Source organism: Rhinopithecus bieti, unplaced genomic scaffold (genome assembly GCF_001698545.2).
Source record: "Rhinopithecus bieti isolate Rb0 unplaced genomic scaffold, ASM169854v2 scaffold_10347, whole genome shotgun sequence".
NCBI classification, from domain to species: Eukaryota; Metazoa; Chordata; class Mammalia; order Primates; family Cercopithecidae; genus Rhinopithecus; species Rhinopithecus bieti.
In genome coordinates this window covers 2,191,916-2,212,596 of record NW_016806836.1, presented here as the reverse complement: position 1 = coordinate 2,212,596, position 20,681 = coordinate 2,191,916, and the positions used below count along the sequence as shown (strand labels likewise).

General features: G+C 39.6%; 1 protein-coding gene across 2 annotated transcripts in view; it reads right to left on the bottom strand.

Annotated features, from left to right (window-relative positions):
- WFDC3 (WAP four-disulfide core domain 3) overlaps positions 1–20,681 on the bottom strand; it is a 69,717-nt gene that overhangs the window by 8,519 nt on the left and 40,517 nt on the right. Inside the window, exon 9 of one of the 2 annotated variants that reach the window (XM_017877948.1) lies at positions 127–249. The exons of the other annotated variant lie outside the window; for it this stretch is intronic. The gene's annotated coding sequence lies outside the window, so the exon portion shown is untranslated. The remainder of the gene's footprint in view (positions 1–126; positions 250–20,681) is intronic. 2 annotated transcript variants of the gene reach the window in all.

The following is a 20,681-nucleotide window of genomic DNA, read 5'->3' as shown; positions in this document are numbered from 1 at the left end:
TCATCAGTGAATATAATCTATACACCATGACTTTTCACTTAACCATAGTTGTGCTACTATGGCAAGTCATCTAAATTCTTCAAAACTTGAATTTTTCATGCTTAAAATAGAGATAACACCACTTACCTTACATAATTTGTGACACTAAGTTCTTGATTGTAGTCTGGTGGTTGGGAGGCTTAATTAAGTAACCAGTAACTCAGCAGTATCAACTTGCTTTGAAGGTAACATGGCCGGACTGGAAAGTACCTGACACATAACCATACAGGACAGGCTGTTCCTCCAGGATGAAATCTTGAAGGGATCCTTCAGCCAACCATGAGTTTATTTAGTTTATTAAGAACAAGTGACAGGCATGGAGAATGCTGGAAAAGATGCTCTAATAGGTAGGTCCAACTCTTCCCCAGGGGAGTGAATAAAGATGAAAATCTAAGAGACAAGAATGTGGCCACAATGAAGCCAGAATAAAACTGGTCAAAAAATAACAATGCTTATGGATATCTTGCAAATTCTTGCTGGGAGTTCTCTTCTAAGTCCATCCCAGCAGAGATGGTGAAAGATCAGTAGTTCAGTAAGGCCTATACCAAGTCAATAAGGAGGCTTGGGAGACACAATGAAAGAAGTGTCACTTTTTCTTGCTGTCACCTGGGAAGAAGATAAATATGAATAATATGAAGACTATGGCCCTCTGGAGAGCACCCCTGTCACTCTGTCATTATCTCCTTTAAGTGCTTAGTCAACAATGCAACACAATTTTAGGTTTGCTGGGAAAGATGGATTTGGCTGTGTTAGGAATGGAATTTACAATTTTGAAGGTGAAATCTTGTTTGTTCATGGGTTTTGCTTTCCAGGCTCAGAGCCAAGACTCGTATACAAGTTTTGAGGACAAAACTTTGTTTAATTCGTCTCTATATACCCAACATTGAGAATAGTTACTGAAATATAGTGGGAGCTCAATAAGTAAGTACCTTTTAATGAGGGCAGAAAGGATAAAATGCTAAAATATTGAGGCAGGAGAATTGCTTGAACCTCGGAAGGATGCAGTGAGCTGAGATCATGCTGCTTCACTCCAGCCTGGACGAAAGAGTAAAACTCTGTCTCAAAAAGAAAAAAAAGAAAGAAAGAAAGAAAAGAAAAGCACTTGAGAAAAATTCAACATTTTTTTCATAGTAAAAACTCTCAACAAATTAGGTATACAAGACATGTACCTCCATATAATAAAGGACATATATAACAAGCCTATAGCTAACATCATACTCAATAATGAAAAGCTAAAAGCTTTGCCTCTAAGATCAGGAATAAGATAAGGATGCCCATTCTCACCACTTATATTCAACAAAATACTTGAAATCCTATCCAGAACAATTAGGCAAGAAAAAGAAATAAAAGGCATCCAAGTATGAAAGGAGAAGGAAACAGAGACAATAGGAAAATTGTCTCTATTTACAGATAGTATATTATGTAAACAAAACTCTAAAGACTCAATAACAAAAATATCTGTTAGAACTAATAAACAAATTCAATAAAGGTGCAGGATCAAATAATCAATATATAAAAATCAGTTGAATTTCTCTACACTAACTGCAAACTATCCATAAAAGAAAACAAGAAAATAATCCCATTACAATAGCATCAAAAGAATAAAATAGAAGTAAATATAACCAAAGAGATGAAGGATCTGTACACTAAAAACTACAGAATATTGATAAAAGAAATTATAGATGACACACAAAAAATGAAAAGATATCCCATGTTCATGTGTTGGAAAAATTAATATTGTTAAAATGTTCATAATGCCCAAATTACTCTACAGATTCAATGCAATATTTATCAAAATTCCAATGATATTTTTCACAGAAATAGAAAAAACAATCCTAAAATTCATGTGAGCTATAAAAGACACTGAATAGCTAAAGAAATTCTGAGCAAAAAGAACAAAGCTGGAAGCATCACATTTCCTGATTTTAAACTACATTGCAAAACTACAGTAATCCAAAAAGTATGGTACTAGCATAAAAACAGACACATATGGCAATGAAACAGAATAGAGAGCCCAGAATTAAACCCATGCATATATAGTCAACTAACTTCCAGCAAAGGCACCAAGAATATACAACGGGGAAAGGATAACCTCTTCAGTAAATGATGTTGGGAAAACTCACACCATACACAAAAATCAATTCAAAATGGATGAAAGACTTAAACATAAGACCTGAAACTGTAAAACTCTTAGAAGAAAACAGGGACAAAGTTCCATTGGTCTGGACAATGATTTTTTTTATTTGAAACCAAAAGCACAAGAAACAAAAACACAAATAAACAAGGGAGACTACATTTTCTGCACAGCAAAGGAAACAATCAACAAAATGAGAATGCAACCTATGGAATGGAGAAAACCTTTGTAAAAAATGCATTTGACAAAAGTTAATACGCAAAATATATAAGGAACTCCTACAACTCAATAGCAAAAAAAAAACACAATTAAAAAATAGTAAAAGGCCCCGAATAGACATTTTTTCAAAGACATACAAATGGCCAACAAGTCTATGAAAAGATGTTCAACATCATTAATCATTAGGAAAATGCAAATCAAAACCATATGAGCTATCATATCACACTTGCCAGGTGCCTATTATCAAAAAGTCAAAAGATAAGTGTTGGCAAGGATATGGAGAAAAGGAAACCCTTGCATACCGTTAGTGGGAATTCAAAATGGTGCAGCCACTATGGAAAACAGAGTGAATGTTCCTTTTAAAATTAAAAATAGAACTACCATATGATCCACTGATCCCACTTTTGAATATTTATTCAAAATTATTGAAATTAGGATCTCAAAGAGATATTAGCACTTAGCACTTCTATGTTCATTGCAGCACTAGTCACAACAGCCAAGATGTGAAAACAATCTTATTACTTTGACAGATGAAGGCATTTTTTGAAATGTAGTATATGCATACATTGGAATACTATTCAGCCTTTAAAAAAGGAAATTCTGCAACATGTTACAACATAGATGAACCTTGAGGACATTCTGCTAAGTGAAAAAAGCCAGTCACAGGAAGATAAATACTTCATGACTCCACTTATAAGAAGAATCTAAAACAGTAAAATTTATAGAATCAACAGTGAAACAGTGGTTGTCAGGGCCTGGGTGGAGGTGAAATGGGTAATTAGTAATTAACAGGCATAAAGTTTCAGTCAAGCAAAAGAAATAAGTTCTAGGGATCTAGTATACAACACAGTACCTATAGTCAACAAAAACATACTATACACTTAAAAATATGTTAAAACAGTAGACTTCATGTTAAGTGCTTTTACCACAATAAAATAAAATTTGAAAAAAGAAGAATAGGGGCTGGGCGCAGTGGCTCACGCCTATAATCCCAGCACTTTGGGAGGCCGAGGCAGGCAGATCATGAGGTCAGGAGTTCAAGACCAACTTGGCCAACATAGTGAAACCCTGTCTCTACTAAAAATACAAAAATTAGCCAGGCATGGTGGCGCACTCCTATAATCCCAGCTACTCAGGAGGCCGAGGCAGGAGAATTGCTTGAACTCAGCGGGCAGAGGTTGCAGTGAGCCAAGATCATGCCACTGCACTCCAGCCTGGACAACAGAGCAAAACTCCATTTCAAAAAAAAGAAGAAGAAGAAGGAATAGGAAGCCATTAAACAAGTTTACTAAGTAGAAACAATCTCCTAAAACAGAAAATACCAAGTCCACACAATTTTCAGAAAAGTTCAATCAAATCTTCAAGGAATAAATCATTTCAATCTTATATGAAATCATCCAGAGACTAGAAATGTCTATTCCTGAATTCAGTCTTTGAGGCCAATATAGTCTTAGTGCTCAAACCAAATAAGGAGAGCATGAGAAATGAAAATTACCAGCCAATCTAATTCACAAACGTAGATAGAAAATCTTATACAGCATATTAGCAAACTAAATTCAGTAGTGTATAAAAGATTATTTAGTATAAGCAACTTTATCCCAGAAATGCAAGAGTAAAAATGAGAAAAAACTATGAATATAATTCAGTGTATAATAATTTAAAAGCCATGTGATAATCCCAACAGATGTAAAACATAGTTTTACAAAATTCAAGTTCTGACAGTTTACATATTTAACACACTGGGAATATAAGGGAGTATCCTTAAGAAGATAAAGTGTACGCATTTTTTTTTTAATCAAACCTACAGTATACATCATTCTTACAGGTGTGAAACTATTAGAAGCATTCCCTTAAAATCTACAAGAAAAAAAGGGATGACCACTACACTGCTTCTATGCCACAATGTACTAAAGATTCTAGCTAGAGCAATATTAAAAGATAGAAATTTAAAGCATTCATAATTGGAATAGAAGGCACAAAACCATCATTAGTCACAGATGATAACTGCCTATTTTTGAAGAAGGCAAAGAGAACCACATACAAATTATTTAGAAATAACAAGAGAACATAGGAAGGTGACTGGATATAAGATTAATATATGGCCGGGTGCAGTGGCTCACGCCTGTAATCCCAGCACTTTGGGAGGCCGAGGCGGGTGGATCAAAAGGTCAGGAGATCAAGACCATCCTGGCTAACATGGTGAAACCCCGTCTCTACTAAAAATACAAAACATTAGCCAGGCATGGTGGCGGGTGCCTGTAGTCACAACTATGGGGGAGGCTGAGGCAGGAGAATGGCGTGAACCCAGGAAGCGGAGCTTACAGTGAGTCGAGATCACGCCACTGCACTCCTACCTCGGCTACAGAGCGAGACTCCGTCTCAAAAAAAAAAATTAATATATAAAATGAATTGCATTTTTGTACACCAGAAAAAAACAGAAAGAAATGTAATGTTTAAAGATACCATTTAAGATGGCCAGTTAGAGGCAGCTGCAGTCACAGCACTGCCGAGAAAGGAGAGCAGCAAGTGAATTTGCCACCTTCAACTGAAGTATCCAGGTTCTCACACTGGGACTGACTAAGCAATCAGTTCAACCCATGGAGAGTGAAGAAAAGCAGGGTGGATTGATGGCCCACCTGGAGCAACATGGAGCCAAAGGAACCCCCATCCCCAAACAAGGGAGGCGGTGAGTGAGTGTGCGACCCTGCCTGGGAAACCACATTCCTCCCACAGATCTTTGCAACCTGCAGATGAGGAGATCCCCTCATGAGCCTTAGATGACGAGCTCCTTGGATTCAATACACAGAGCTGTGTGGAGTCTCAGCAGAGCAGCCACTCCGGCACACACAGAGACCCAAGAGTTTTACATACTCTGGCCCTAGGATCCCCAACAAGGGGGCAGATCCATCTGTACGCTCCCCTAGGAAGGAGGCTGAATCCAGGGAGCCAAGCAGCATCATTCTGCAGGCCCCACCTCCATAGCACCTTACAAGTTGGGACCTGCTGGCTTGGAGTTCCAGCCACAGTGGCAGTAGGCTGAGTCTGCCTGAGACTGGAGGGAGTTTCCAGAACCGGGGGGGAGGGGTGGTTGCCATTTCTGCAGTTTGGTCAACTAGTATTTCAGTCTGCCAGCTCTAGACAGTCCAGGCAGTCTGGACTAGTCCCCTTCTATGCAGCACACCTGCTTTGCCAGATCACGACAGACTGCTTCTTTAAGCAGGACCCTTATCTATTCCTCCTCACTGGGTGGGGCCTCGCTGCTGGGAGCCCTCAGTCACCCCAGCCAGGCTTATATGGACAAAATTCTGATCTCTCCCTGGGATGGAGCTCCTAGGGGGAGGGGTGGCCACCATCTCTGCAGTTGAGTTGACTTAGCTGTTCCAGCCTGTCAGCTCTGGAGAGTCTAGGTGGTCCAGACAAGGAATGGTCCCCACCAACACAGCACACCTGCTCTACCAAAAAGTAGCCAGACTGCTTCTGTAAGCAGGTCCCTGATCCCATTTCTCCTGACTGGGTGAGACCGCCCAACAGGGGTCTCCAGACACCTCCTACAGGAGCATTCAGGCCAGCAACAGATCAGTACCCCCCTGGAATGGAGCTTCCAAAGGAGAAGTGGGCTTTGCTGTTTTACAGCCTTCACTGGTGATACCCAGAGTTACAGGAAAAGCCAAGGCAACTAAGGTCTGGAGTGGACCCCCAGAAAGCCGCAGCAGCTCTACAGGTGCTAACAGTCAGTGGCCTGTTAAAAGAAAAACAAACAAACAGAAAACAACAACAAAAACCCCACAAAAAAAACCCACTCAAAGGTCGGCAACCACAGAAAACCTAAGGTAGATAAGCCCACAAATAAAAGAAAAAAAGTCAATGCAAAAATGCTGAAAACTCAAAAAGCAGGAATGCCTCTTCTCCTCCAAATGACCACAATACCTTTCTAGCAAGGGCACAAAACTGGGCTGAGGCTGAGATAACAGAAGTAGGCTTCAGAAGGTAGGTAATAATGAACTTTGCTGAGCTAAAGGGGCATGTTGTAACCCAATGCAAAGAAGCTAGGAATCATGATAAAACAACGCAGGAGCTGACAACCAGAGCAGCCAGTTTAGAGAGGAACATAACTGACCTGATGGAGCTATAAAATGCAACATGAGAACTTCACAATGCAATCACAAGTATCAATAGCAGAATAGACCAAGCAGAGGAAAGGATCTCAGAGCCTGAAGACTATCTTTCTGAAATAATAGAGGCAGACAAGAATAGAGAAAAAAGAATGAAAAGCGATGAATAAAAACTCCAAGAAATATGGGATTCTGTAAAAAGACTGAACCAGCCAGGCACAGTGGCTCACGCCTGTAATCCTAGAACTTCGGGAGTCCAAGGCAGGTGGATCGCCTGAGGTCAGGAGTTCGAGACCAGCCTGGCCAACATGGCGAAACCCCATCTCTACTAAAAATGCAAAAATTAACTGGGCATGGTGGCAGGTGCCTGCAGTCCCAGCTACTCAGGATGCTGAGGCAGGAGAATTGCTTGAACCCAGGGGGCAGAGATTGCAGTGAGCCGAGATTGCACCACTTTACCACAGCCTGGGTGTAAGAATGAAACTCCGTCTTGGGAAAAAAAAAAAAAAAAACTGAACCTACAACTGATTGGGGTACCTGAAAGAGATGGAGAGAATGGAATCAAGTTGGAAAACATACTTCAGGATATCATCCAGGAGAACTTCCACAACCTAGCAAGGCAGGCCAACATTCAAATTCAGGAAATGCAGAGAGCCCCACTAAGATACCCCATGAGAAGATCAACCCCAAGAAACATAATAATCAGATTCTCCAAGGTCAAAATGAAGAAAAATGTTAAAGGCAGCCAGAGAGAAAGGCCAGGTCACCTTCAAAGGGAAGTCCATCAGACTAACAGTGAACTTTTCAGCAGAAACCCTGCAAGCCAGAAGAGATTGGGGGCCAATACTCAATATTCTTTAAAAAACGAATTTCCAACCCAGAATTTCATATCTTGCCAAACTAAGCTTCATAAGCAAAGGAGAAATAAGATTCTTTTCAGACAAGCAAATGCTGAGAGAATTCATCACCACCAGGCCTGTCTTGCAAGAGCACCTTGCAAGGAAGGAAGGAAGCACTAAATATAGAAAGGAAAAACCATTACCAGCCACTACAAAAACACACTGTGTACAGAAGTACACAGACCACTGATACTGTGAAGCAACCATATAAACAAGTCTGCAAAATAACCAGCTAGCATCATGATGACAGGATCAAATTGACACATAATGCTAACCTTAAATGTGAATGGCTAAATGCCCCCAATTAAAAGACAGAGTGGCAAGCTGGATAAAGAGCCAAGACCCATCAGTATGCTGTCTCACATGCAAAGACACACATGCGTTCAAAATAAAGGGATGGAGGAAAATTTACCAAGCAAATGGAAAACAGAAAAAAGCAGGGGTTGCAATCCCAGTTTCTGAGAAAACAGACTTTAAACCAACAAAGACTTTAAAAAGACAAAGAAGGACACTATATAATGGTAAAGGGTTCAATTCAACAAGAAGAGCTAACTATCCTAAATATATATGCACCCAATACAGAACTACCCAGATTCATAAAGCAAGTTCTTAGAGACCTATGAAGAGACTTAGACTCCCACACAATAATAGTGGGAGGCTTTAACACCCCACTGACGATGTTAGACAGCTTATCAAGACAGGAAATTAATAAAGATATTCAGGACTTGAACTCAGTTCTGAATCAAGCAGACCTGATACATATCTACAGAACTTTCCACCCAAAAGCAACAGAATATGCATTCTTCTCATCACCACATGGCACTTACTCCAAAATTGATTACATAATCAAAAGTAAATCACTCCTCAACAAACGCAAAAGAACTGAAATCATAACAAACAGTCTCTCAGACCACAGCACAATCAAATTAGGATTCAAGATTAAGAAATTCACTCAAAACAACAGAACTACATGGAAATTGAACAATGTGCTCCTTGGTAAATGATAAGATTAAGGCAGAAATCAAGAAGTTCTTTGAAACTAATGAGAACCAAGCGATAACATACCAGAATCTCTAGGATCCAGCTAAAGCAGTGTTGAGAGGGAAATTTATAGCATTAAATGCCCACCTCTAAGATCTCAAGTTAACAATCTAACATTACAACTAAAAGAAGCAAAGAATCAAGAGCAAATAAACCCCAAAACTAGAAGAAAACAAGAAATAACCAAAATCAGAGCTGAACTGAAGGAGACAAAGACACAAAAAACCTCTTCAAAAAATGAACAAATCCAGGAGCTGATTTTTGGGGAAAAAATCAATAAAATCGATAGACTGCAGGGTAGACTAATAAAGAAGAAGAGAGAGAAGAATCAAATAAACACAATTAGAAATGATAAGGAAGACATTACCACTGACCCCACAGAAATACAAACTACCGGCCGGGCGCGGTGGCTCAAGCCTGTAATCCCAGCACTTTGGGAGGCCGAGACGGGCGGATCATGAGGTCAGGAGATCGAGACCATCCTGGCTAATACAGTGAAACCCCGTCTCTACTAAAAAATACAAAAAAAAAAAAAAACTAGCCGGGCGACGAGGTGGGCGCCTGTAGTCCCAGGTACTCGGGAGGCTGAGACAGGAGAATGGCGTGAACCCGGGAGGCGGAGCTTGCAGTGAGCTGAGAGCCGGCCACAGCACTCCAGCCTGGGCGGCAGAGCAAGACTCCGTCTCAAAAAAAAAAAAAAAAAGAAATACAAACTACCATTAGAGAACACTATAAACACCTCTATGCACATAAAATAGAAAATCCAGAAGAAATTGATAAATTCCTGGACACATATACCCTCCCAAGACTGAACCAGGAAAAAATCGAAACTCTGAATAGACCAATAATGAATTCTGAAACTGAGACAGTAATAAATAGCCTAACAACAACAACAACAACAACAAAAAGCCCAGGACCAGATGGATTCACAGCTGAATTCTACCAGGGGTAAAAAGAAAAGCTGATACCAGCCAGGCACGGTGGCTCACACCTGTAATCCCAACAGTTTTGGAGGCTGAGGCAGGTCTCTACTAAAAATACAAAAACTAGCCAGGCGTGGTGATGCAAGCCTGTAATCCCAGATACTCAGGGGGCTGAGGCAGGAGAATCACTTGAATCTGGGAGGCAGAGGTTGCAGTGAGCCGAAATCACACCGCTGCATTCCAGCCTGGGTGACAGAATGAGACTCCATCTCAATTAAAAAAAAAAAAAAAAAAAAAAAAAAGGAAAAAGAAAAAAAGAAAAGCTGGTACCATTTCTACTGAAACTATTCCAAAAAACTGAAAAGGAGGGACTCCTCCCTAACTCATTTTATGAAGCCAGCATCATCCTGATACCAAAACCTGGCAGAGATACAAAAAAAAAAAAAGGAAACTTCAGACCAATAACCCTGATGAACACTGATGCAAAAGTCCTCAATAAAATACTGGCAAACCAAATCCAGCAGCATATCAAAAAGCTTATCCACCATGATCAAGTTGGCTTCATCCACAGGATGCAACATTGGTTCAACATACGCAAATCAATAAATGTGATTCATCACATAAACAGAGCTAAAGATGAAAACCACATGATTATCTCAATAAACACAGAGAAGGCCTTCAATAAAATTCAACATCCCTTCATGTTAAAAACACTCAATGATCTAGATATTGAAGGAACATACCTCAAAATAATAAGGCCATGTATGACAAACCCACAGCCAATATCATACCGAATGGGCAAAAGCTGGAAGCATTCCCCCTTGAAAACCAGCACAAGAAAAAGGATACCCTCTCTCATCACTCCTTATTCAATGCAGTATTGGAAGTTCTGGCCAGGGCAATCAGGCAAGAGAAAGAAATAAAGCACATTCAAACAGGAAGAGAGGAAGTCAAATTATCTTTGTTTGCAGATGACATAATCCTAGATATAGAAAACCCCATTGTCTTAACCCAAAAGCATCTTAACCTGATAAGCAACTTCAGCAAACTCTCAGGATACAAAATCTGAATGCAAAAATTGCTAGCATTCCTATATATTCCAAAAACAGGCAAGCAGACAGCTAAATCATAAATGAACTCCCATTCACAATTGCCACAAAAAGAATAAAATACCTAGGAATACAGCTAACAAGTAATGGGCTTCTTCAAGGAGAACCACAAACCACTGCTCAAGGAAATCACAGAAGATATAAAAAAAAAAAAAGGAAAAACATTCCATGCTTATGGATAGGAAGAATCAATGTCATGAAAATGGCCATACTACCCAAAGTAATTTATAGATTCAATGCTATTCTCATTAAACTACCATTGACATTCTTCACAGAATTAGAAAAATCTATTTTAAAATTCATATGGAACCAAAAAAAAAAGAGCCTGAACAGCCAAGACAATCCTAAGCAAAAAGAACAAAGCTAGAGGCATCATGCTACCCAACTTCAAGCTATACTTCAAGGCTACAATAACCAAAACAGCACGGTACTGGTACAAGAACAGACACATAGAAAAATGGAACAGAATAGAGGGAACTCAGAAATAAGACTGCACATCTACAACCATCTGATCTTCAGCAAACCTGACAAAAACGAGCAATGAGAAAAGGATTCCCTATTTAACAAATGGTGCTGAAAAAATTGGCTAGCCATATGCAGAAAATTGAAACTGGACCCCTTCCTTATACCTCATACAAGAATTAACTCAAAATGGATTAAAGACTTAAATGTAAAACCCAAAGCTATAAAAACCCTAGAAGAAAATCTAGGCAATACCATTCAGGACATAGGCATGGGTGAAGATTTCAGGATGAAAACACCAGAGCAATTGCAACAAAAGCAAAAATTGACAAATTGGATCTAATTAAATTACAAAGCTTCTGCACAGCAAAAGAAACTATCATCAGAGTGAACAGACAGCCTACAGAAATGGAGTACATTTTTGCAATCTATCCATCTGACAAAGGTCTAGTATCCTGAGTCTACAAGGAACTTAAACAAATTTATAAGAAAAAACAAACAATCCCATTAAAAAGTGGGCAAAGGACACGAACAGGCACTTCTCAAAAGAAGACATATATGTGGCCAACAAACATATGAAACAAGGCTCAACATCACTGATCATTAGAGAAATGAAAATCAAAACCACAATGAGATACCATCTCATGCCAGTCAGAATGGTGATTATTAAAAAGTTAAAAAAAAAAAAAAAAAACAGATGCTGGAGAGGTTGCAGAGAAAAAGGAACACTTTTACACAGTTGGTGGGAGTGTAAATTAGTTCAACCATTGTGGAAAACAGTGTGGAGATTCCTCAAAGATCTAGAGACAGAAATACCATCTAACTCAATAATCCCATTACTGGATATATACCCAAAGTAATATAAATCATATATACTATATATATGTGTAGTATATATATAGTATATATATATATAATCTATATATATATATACTATATATACTATATATATATATACACTATATATACTATATATGTGTATGTGTATATATATATTTATACACACACACCATGGAATTCTATGCAGCCATAAAAAGAAATGAGATCATGTCCTTTGTAGGGATATGGATGGAGTTGGAAGCAGTTATCCTCAGCAAACTAACACAGGAGCAGAAAACCAAACACCGCATGTTCTCACTTATAAGTGGTAGCTGAATGATGAGAACACATGGACACACAAGGGGAACAACGCACATTGGAGCACATCATGGGGGTGGTAGGGAGAGGGAGAACATCAGGAAGAATACCTGGTGAATGCTGGGCTTAATACCTAGGTGTAGGGATGATCTGTGCAGCAAATCACCATGGCACACGTTTATGTATGTAACAAACCTGCACATCCTGCAAATGTACCACTGAACTTAAAATAAAAGTTGAAGTTTTTTTTAAAGACAGCAATTACAATAATGTTAAAAATGTAAATAAGATTGTAATACGTGCATTAGAAATATCATAAACCTTTTTTTTTTCTTTTGAGACGGAGTCTTGCTCTGTCACCCAGGCTGGAGTACAGTGGCGCGATCTCGGCTCACTGCAAGCTCCGCCTCCCGGGTTCACGCCGTTTTCCTGCCTCAGCCTCCAGAGTAGCTGGGATTACAGGTATGCACCACCATGTCTGACTAATTTTTTTTTGTATTTTCAGTAGAGACAGGGTTTCACCATGTTAGCTAGGAGGGTCTCAATCTCCTGACCTCGTGATCCACCTGCCTCGGCCTCCCAAAGTACTGGGATTACAGGCATGAGCCACCGCACCAGGCCAAACCTTTCTTTAAAATATTAATGAAGATCAAAATAGATGAAAATATATATATATCAAAGACAATATTATAATGATATCATTCTTTTCAAATTGATCTGTAGATCCAATGCAATTCAAATGAATATCTGAAATAGGTCTTTTGTTTTGTTTTGTTTTGTTTTTTTTGAGTCAGAGTCTTGCTCTGTCACCCAGGCTGGAGTGCAATAGCACAGTCTCAGCTCACTACAACCTCTGCCTCCCAGTTCAAGCGATTCTCATGCCTCAGCCTCCCAAGGAGCTGGGATTACAGGAACTCACCACCATAACCAGCTAATTTTTGTATTTTTAGTAGAGACAGGGTTTTGCCATGTTGACCAGGCTGGTCTCCAACTCCTGACCTCATGTGATCCACCCACCTCAGCCTCCCAAAGTGCTGGGATTATATGCATGAGCCACTGCGCCTGGCCCAAAACAGGTCTTTTGAATAACTTGACAAACTGACTAAAATTTATATGAAAATACAAAATCTTAAGATAAACAAAGTTCAAGAGATTAAGTGTGGCTTTGGAGTGGGGGTATACAGTGGAGTGAAATAAAGAGCTCAGAAGCAATCCCACGTAATTAAGCAAAATTATTTTGCAGTTGAATAGAAGAGGAACTTGTTAATAAATGGGTCTGAGACCACTGAAAAATGAAAAAGGATCCTTATGTTATACCTTTACCAAAAAATCAACATCAGGTGGTTTCAGGGTGTAAATCTAATCCAAAATTTCAAAACTCTTAGGAGAAAACAGATCCAAGATGTCCTCATGTTCCTAGATAGCATAGTGTAGTGTAACTAAGAATAAAAACTCTGAAGCCAAATTCAAATCTTGTCTCTACCGCGTAATAAATGAGCGACCTTGTACATGTAACCTAATCTCTGTTTCCATTTCATCTATAAATGATGGTAATAATTGTACCTACTTCATAGGGTATATGAAGTATATACACATTACTTAAAAATAGCACCCAGAATTAAGTAGTACTCTAGGTTATAACCAACCCTGTTACTATTATTATAGTGCTTATTGCACTGTTTCTCTTGTGCCATGATTAGTTTCTTCTGTGCATAAAAGGCCAAAAGAGAAAGGAAGAAGGCCAAAAGAGAAAGGAAGAAATCCTTTTTTAATTCCTTGCTCTGATGATTCTACCCTTCATGATTAAATATATGCAGAAGCTCTGATCCTTAAGTTTCTACTGCTTCTAGATGAACATGGGACTCGCTATCAAAGGTCTAATCAGTTTAGGGCCTTCAGCTTCATGGCTGGGTACCCAAGCACTCACTGTTCAACTCAACACGTAGTAATGTCCAGTCCTGGCCCTTGGGGTAGGTGGGCTCAACCGTCTCAAGTATCAAGCCCAAAATATAACATCAGGTGATACCACAACTATCCTGCCTGATGCTTGCTGCACCATGAAGTCTGCCAAGCTGGGATTTCTTCTAAGGTTCTTCATCTTCTGCTCATTGAATAACCTATTATTGGGTGGTGTTAATAAAATTGCTGAGAAGATATGTGGAGACCTCAAAGGTATGAAGCTAAGGCAGAAAATAAATCCAAAGGTCAATTATGAGTGAGGGAGAAGGTATTGGGAGAAAATTGTGTTATCTAGGTAGTCCAGGAAGGTCTTCCTTTCATGGCAATACCCACAGACACTTAGTCCCTTGACTCAATACTCATAGACACTTAACCCTTTGACTCAATACCCATAGATACTTAATCCCTTGGCTCAGGGCATTACTTACACTAGGGGTCCTTTGGATGTTTGATGAGAAAAAACAGAAATGACACAAAGTCCTTTCCAGTCTTTTACAGGAGATCCAAAGGACTGGAAAGATTTTGAATCAGAGGTTTTGTGACAAATTTCAAAGATCCCAGACCATTGAAGAGTATGTATTGGGATGAGAGAGAAAGGGGGTTGGAGACAGAGCAAATTAAGACATTTTCAGTATCTGGGCTATGGACACATACAGAACTCTCGGACAGATGATTCCTGTTCAGAGGAGCTCACAATGTAAATGTGAGAGGCAATGAGACTTTCTTCTGTAGGGTGTGCAGGCTCAGCGCTTCCAGGGGATAAGAAAGTAGCACAGTTTATACCATAAGTCAGACACTCCAAGTTCTGGTCCTGTTCACTTAGCAGATGTGTGCCCTTGGACAAGTCACTCAACCACTTATTCTCTTAGTCTCAGTTTCCCTGTGTGTAAAATGAAGACCAGAAAAGTGCCTGCTGCAGAGGGTATTTGTGAGTGTGAAATAAGATTATGCATATAACTTTACCAGAGAGTAAATTCCAGGCTGGCTGCTTGAGTAAGGTGGGTAACAATTGCTGGATTGTCAATGCAACCATGATTGTGGCTGTTCCAACCACTTACTACCCAACTCTTAACAATAAAAACAGAGGGTTTGCCTCTGGGAAGGCAAGAAAGGAGAAGATGACGGGGTATTAGAATGAAAGAGCATCACCCCAAGGTTATGCATTTTAGCATTTTAGTATGCATCCTGCTTTGAGGATAGCAGCAGGCACGGTTACCTAAATTTTGAAGTATAGGTTGTGCAGTGAATGTATGAAAACTGGGGAGGAGGCACTCTGAATTGCATGTCCAATGTGGGCAATTAAAAGGAAAGAAAGATGATGTGGGGAAGCAGGAGGATACTGTACTTTAATGAACTGTAAGATAGGAAATGTAGGAAACCTCATCGCCCTGCACAAGCTAGTGGTGGAACCTCCTTCTTCACTGATCACTACTTCTCCTTTTCCAATACACTGTTCATGACAACAACCTGGAATTGTAACCAATTTGCATTGTGCAAGGGCGACTTTTCCAAGTAACTAATTCCAAAAGAAAACCAGATGTCTTTCAGAGTCCTTGAATATGAGAATAGTTCCAGGCTAAAGGTAGGAATTTTTAAGGGTCCATAAAGACAAGTTCTCCTCCTGAGTCCTAACCAATTCCCGCTAACTCAATGGGAACCTCTCATGCAGATCCCTGCAAATTGGACATGAATGTTGGAAGCTGCTATGAAGTTCACTTTAGATATTTCTACAACAGAACCTCCAAAAGATGTGAAGCTTTTGTCTTCTCTGGCTGTGAAGGCAACCTTAACAACTTCAAGCTTAAATTAGAATGTGATGTAACCTGTGTTATAAAATACAAACCACCAGAAGGAATCTAATCCTGTCCTTCAGGTGAGTAAAAGAAGAAGTTTTGACATCCTAAGATAGGGAAAATTGATCAGGGGCTAACCTTGCTTGGAGTGGGAAGAGGGAGGATTGCTCTAATAAAAAGTTTTAAAAGGCCGGGTGTGGTGGTTCATGCCTGTAATCCCAGCACTTTGGGAGGCCGAGGTGGGCGGATCACCTGAGGTCGGGAGATCGAGACCGGCCTGACCAACATGGAGAAATCCCATCTCTACTAAAAATACAAAATTAGCCAGGCATGGTGGTGCATGTCTGTAATCTCAGCTACTCGGGAGGCTGAGGCAGGAGAATTGCTTAAACCCAGGAGGCAGAGGTTGTGGTGAGCCGAGATCGCACCATCCATTGCACTCCAGACTGGGCAATAAAAGTAGAACTCCATCTTAAAAACACACACACACACACACACACACACACATACACACACATTTGGGTGGGCTGTCAGGATCATTTGCTCGTTTTGTAGTTAGGAAATCAAATGTCCAGAGAGAAAATAATAGCCACAATCTATTAGACAATTACTGTGTGTCAGGCACTGCACTAAGCAATTAACATATATTGATATAATTTAAAATTATATCAAGGTAGATGTATATCATTATTTTTATGTGACAGATGAAGAAACCAAGTACAGTACAAGTAACCCAGCATCTCGGGGTCACATTATTAAATGGCATAGCAAGGTTTCTAACCAGAGCTGATGGTCACAATGGTCTTAACCATCTTACATGGACAAGGTCACCCAAACCAAATTCTTGCACTCTCATATGTTTGAACTCTCCATAGCAACTGGCTGCTTTATACAACTAAGCTCCCAGCCCATGCTTGACTATTTCCCCATCACTGGAAATAGAAGTTCAATGGTGCCTAACAGGGCTGTAATTTCGCTGATTCCCAGGAGAACTGGCTGGAGAGTGGCCTTGGGAGTAACTAGAAAGCAGAAATGTTGTTTTGTTTATTTTATATTCCTAGTGGATCTTTGCAGTACTAAGCGATGATTAAGTGTTAAGTGAATGAAAAAGTGAAAGATTAATCAATAAAATAAGGGAAACATTGAGATAGAAGGCATCCTCTGTGCTTTCCCTAGGATAAAAAACTGACCTACGTTAATCCAGGGAGATCTTCCAAAACCTGTAACACCGATTTGGGTTTTTCTTTCCTTTGCTTAAACAGGAGGTGAGAGGACGTGAACTCAGGAAGTTGTCTGCTGCACCATCCGAAATAAAGACACAAGAAAATTCAGACCAATTTTGAAATCTTTGTAATATTTCCATAATACTTTAAGCTCCCTCCTGTTTGCTGTTTTCCTGACCCTAGTTTTGTCTTTCCTGGAAATTAACTGTATGATCATTAGAATGAAAGAGTCTTTGTGTCAGCCCTGGCTCTCTTAATTTCTCTCCACTTGTCTTATCTAGATTTGCAGAGCTGAAATGTCAACTGGTCCCATCCATTGATTTCCCCCTCACTCCTGAGCCATCCCTCACATATGCACACTTAGCTTAATTTATCCTAAACTCTTTCAGGTTTGACAAGCCCAACCTGTACAGGTTTGCACCACCTCCCCTGTCAAATTGAACTGGTTAGTGGGACCAAAGTACCAAACCTATACTCCCTTTTGATCTTGAAATCAAACCTAGCAGTGAACTGCACACTTATGTGAAATGTCCCTGTACTCATAACAAATTTTTCTTTGTCATGTTTTCTGATTCAAGTCCCTCAATTAGTTTAATTACCTCCCAACCTGGTCCCTGTTTAGGAGTAATTATATGGACCTCTGTCATTGCTATTTGACTTGATTATTGTCAGTCCTTTTGGAAGAGAATCCTCAACTTCAGTCCAATGACTGTGTTTCAGCTACCAAAAAATGATTATCCAAACACAGGTTCCCAAATCTTCTGCATATAATGCTACAGGGTTTGGCATGGCCATGATCAGCCTAGCTGTAAGATTTACAGGTTGACCACTTCACCTCTGAATTTTTTCATCCAAACTGAACCTGCACTGAAGTAGGAAAACCTATCCTGCCAGCTGTTATTACCCTCTGCACACCTACCATGTCCATCTTATAGACAAAGCCAATCTCTCACCTGTGAATCACAGCCTGGAACAGTGGTAGCTAGGGCCAACATCGTAAACCAGCGAGACCATAACTAGACACACAAGCCTGATCTCTGCTCCATCTTAAGACTAGGAAGATCAATACCCTAAATTAAGATGTTTTTCTGCAAAAATTTTGGTAACTACAAGATCATACCCTCGACCAGACAGCGTTTACTCTGAGCAGGTAAAGTGCTAATAACCCAGTTGATTCTAGTGTATTTCAACTTCAATGAAGATCCTAAAATTATAGATCATTCTTGAGCCCCAGACAGCTGCAAGACCCTAAAATAATAGAAATGAGACTAATCCAATTAGTCCGCATACATAGAAGTTCTGAGATTTTCCTGTTACGAATCATGAAACTGGGTGTCCCAGAACCAGACAGTCTTTCAGGAACAAGATAGCATATTTCGGGAGCCTGTTTGCTTCCTACTTCAGCCAACTCCTTGGAAAGTCAGAGAAGTAAAAAGGGGTGTACAGATATGAACAAAGTCAAGACTAAGAATCCTCTGAGGAAAGAAGGCAATTGTATCCTGGTGAGAAAAGGAAATAGATGCCTATACAGATTGCTGAGCATCAAAAGTGAGAAAATGAGTTGAGTTAGAGCTTTTGAGGCTTTTGAGTTGTGTTATTCTCCCCGCTACAAAGATCTGGATCAGTCATTGCCCACTCTCTTGCCAAATCACTAACAGCCACAAAATACCACAGGGGTGTTTGAGATAACATCATGGTCATTCCAGAGTCCAGCTAGAGAAGTATAAAAGCATAAAAGAAGTGAGAAGTATAAAAACTGGTGCAACTGAGCTAGCCAGACACAGAGTTTACTGTTTTCTCTTTCTCCTATATACACTAAGGAGACTTAGTGTATATAGGAGTGTGACTTAGTGTATATAGGAGTGTGACTAAAACTAAGAGGAAGAAAGGTTCACAGAAAATAGATCTAGGACAGAAGTGTAGATATTTTCTCTGGTTGGAGGTGGGGGGAGGAAGATAGAGAAATAATGTCATTTAGGAAGAAGCAAATGGAGTAAGGAAGCCCAGGCTGTATCACTGTAAAGTCTCTTCTCTGGAATTATGTAATACCACCACCAGCCACCCCCCCCCCCTATCCACAAGAGCGCACTATATGTGTAAAAGACACCTGGCTTTGGGGAGCTACAGCTATTAATGCAAAAGCATAAGATAAGAAGGAGGACGGGCTCGGTAGTTCAAGCCTGGATTCCTAGCACAAACCACTGCTCAAGGAAATCAGACAGGACACAAAAAATGGACAAACATTCCATGCTCATGGATAGAAAGAATCAATATTGTGAAAATGGCCATACTGCCCAGAGTAATTTATAGATTCAATGCTATTCCCATTAAACTACTATTGATGTTCTTCATAAAATTAGAAAAAAAAACTATTTTAAAATTCATATGGAACCAAAGAAGAGTCCGAATAGCCAAGGAAATCCTATGCAAAAAGAACAAAACTGAAGGCATCACGTTACCAGACTTCAAACTATACTACAAGGGTACAATAACCAAAACAGCATGGCACTGGTATAAGAACAGACACATAGAACAATGGAACAGAATAGAGAACTCAGAAATAAGACCACATAACTACAACCATCTGATCTTTGACAAACCTGACAAAAAAAAAAGCAATGAGAGAAGGATTCCCTATTTAATAAATGGTGCTGGGAGAACTGGCTACCCATATGCAGAAAATTGACACTGGACTCTTTCCCTACACTTCATACAAGAATTAACTCAAGATGTATTAAAGATTTAAATGTAAAACCCAAAACTATAAAAACCCTAGAAGAAAATCTAGGCAATACCATTCAGTACATAGCCATGGGCAAAGATTTCATGGTGAAATTGCCAAAAGCAATTGCAACAAAAAAAAATACAAAATTAAAAAAAAAAAAAAGGAATTGCAACAAAAGCAAAAATTGACAAATGAGATGTAATTAAACTAAAGAGCTTCTGCACAGCAAAAGAAACTATCATCAGACTGAACAGGCAACCTACAAAAATGGAGTACATTTTTGCAATCTATCCATCTGACAAAGGTCTAATATCAGGAATCTACAAAGAACTTAAATAAACTTACAAGAAAAGAACAAACAATCCCATTAAAAAGTGGGCAAAGGACATGAACAGACACTTCTCAAAAGAAGATATATATGCAGCCAACAAACATATGTAAAAAAGGTCAACTTCACTGATCATTAGAGAAATGAAAATCAAAACCACAGTGAGATACCATCTCATGCTAGTCGGAATGGTGATGCTGAAGAGGTTGCAGATAAATAAGAATGCTTTTACACTGTTGGTGGGAATTCAATTAGCTCAACCTTTATGGAAGGCGGTGGCTCACGCCTGTAATCCCAGCACTTTGGGAGGCCAAGGTGGGCGGATCAGCTGAGATCATGAGTTCAAGACCAACCTGGCCAACATGGTGAAACCCCATCTCTACTAAAAACACACAAAAAAATTAGCCAGTCGTGGTAGTGGGTGCCTGTAATCCTAGCTACTTGAGAGGCTGAGGCAGGAGAATTGCTTGAACACAGGCAGCAGAGGTTGAAGTGAGCCAAGATAGCACCATTGCACTCCAGCCTTGGCAACAGAGTGAGACTCTGTCTCAAAAAAAGAAAAAAAAAAAAAAAATATA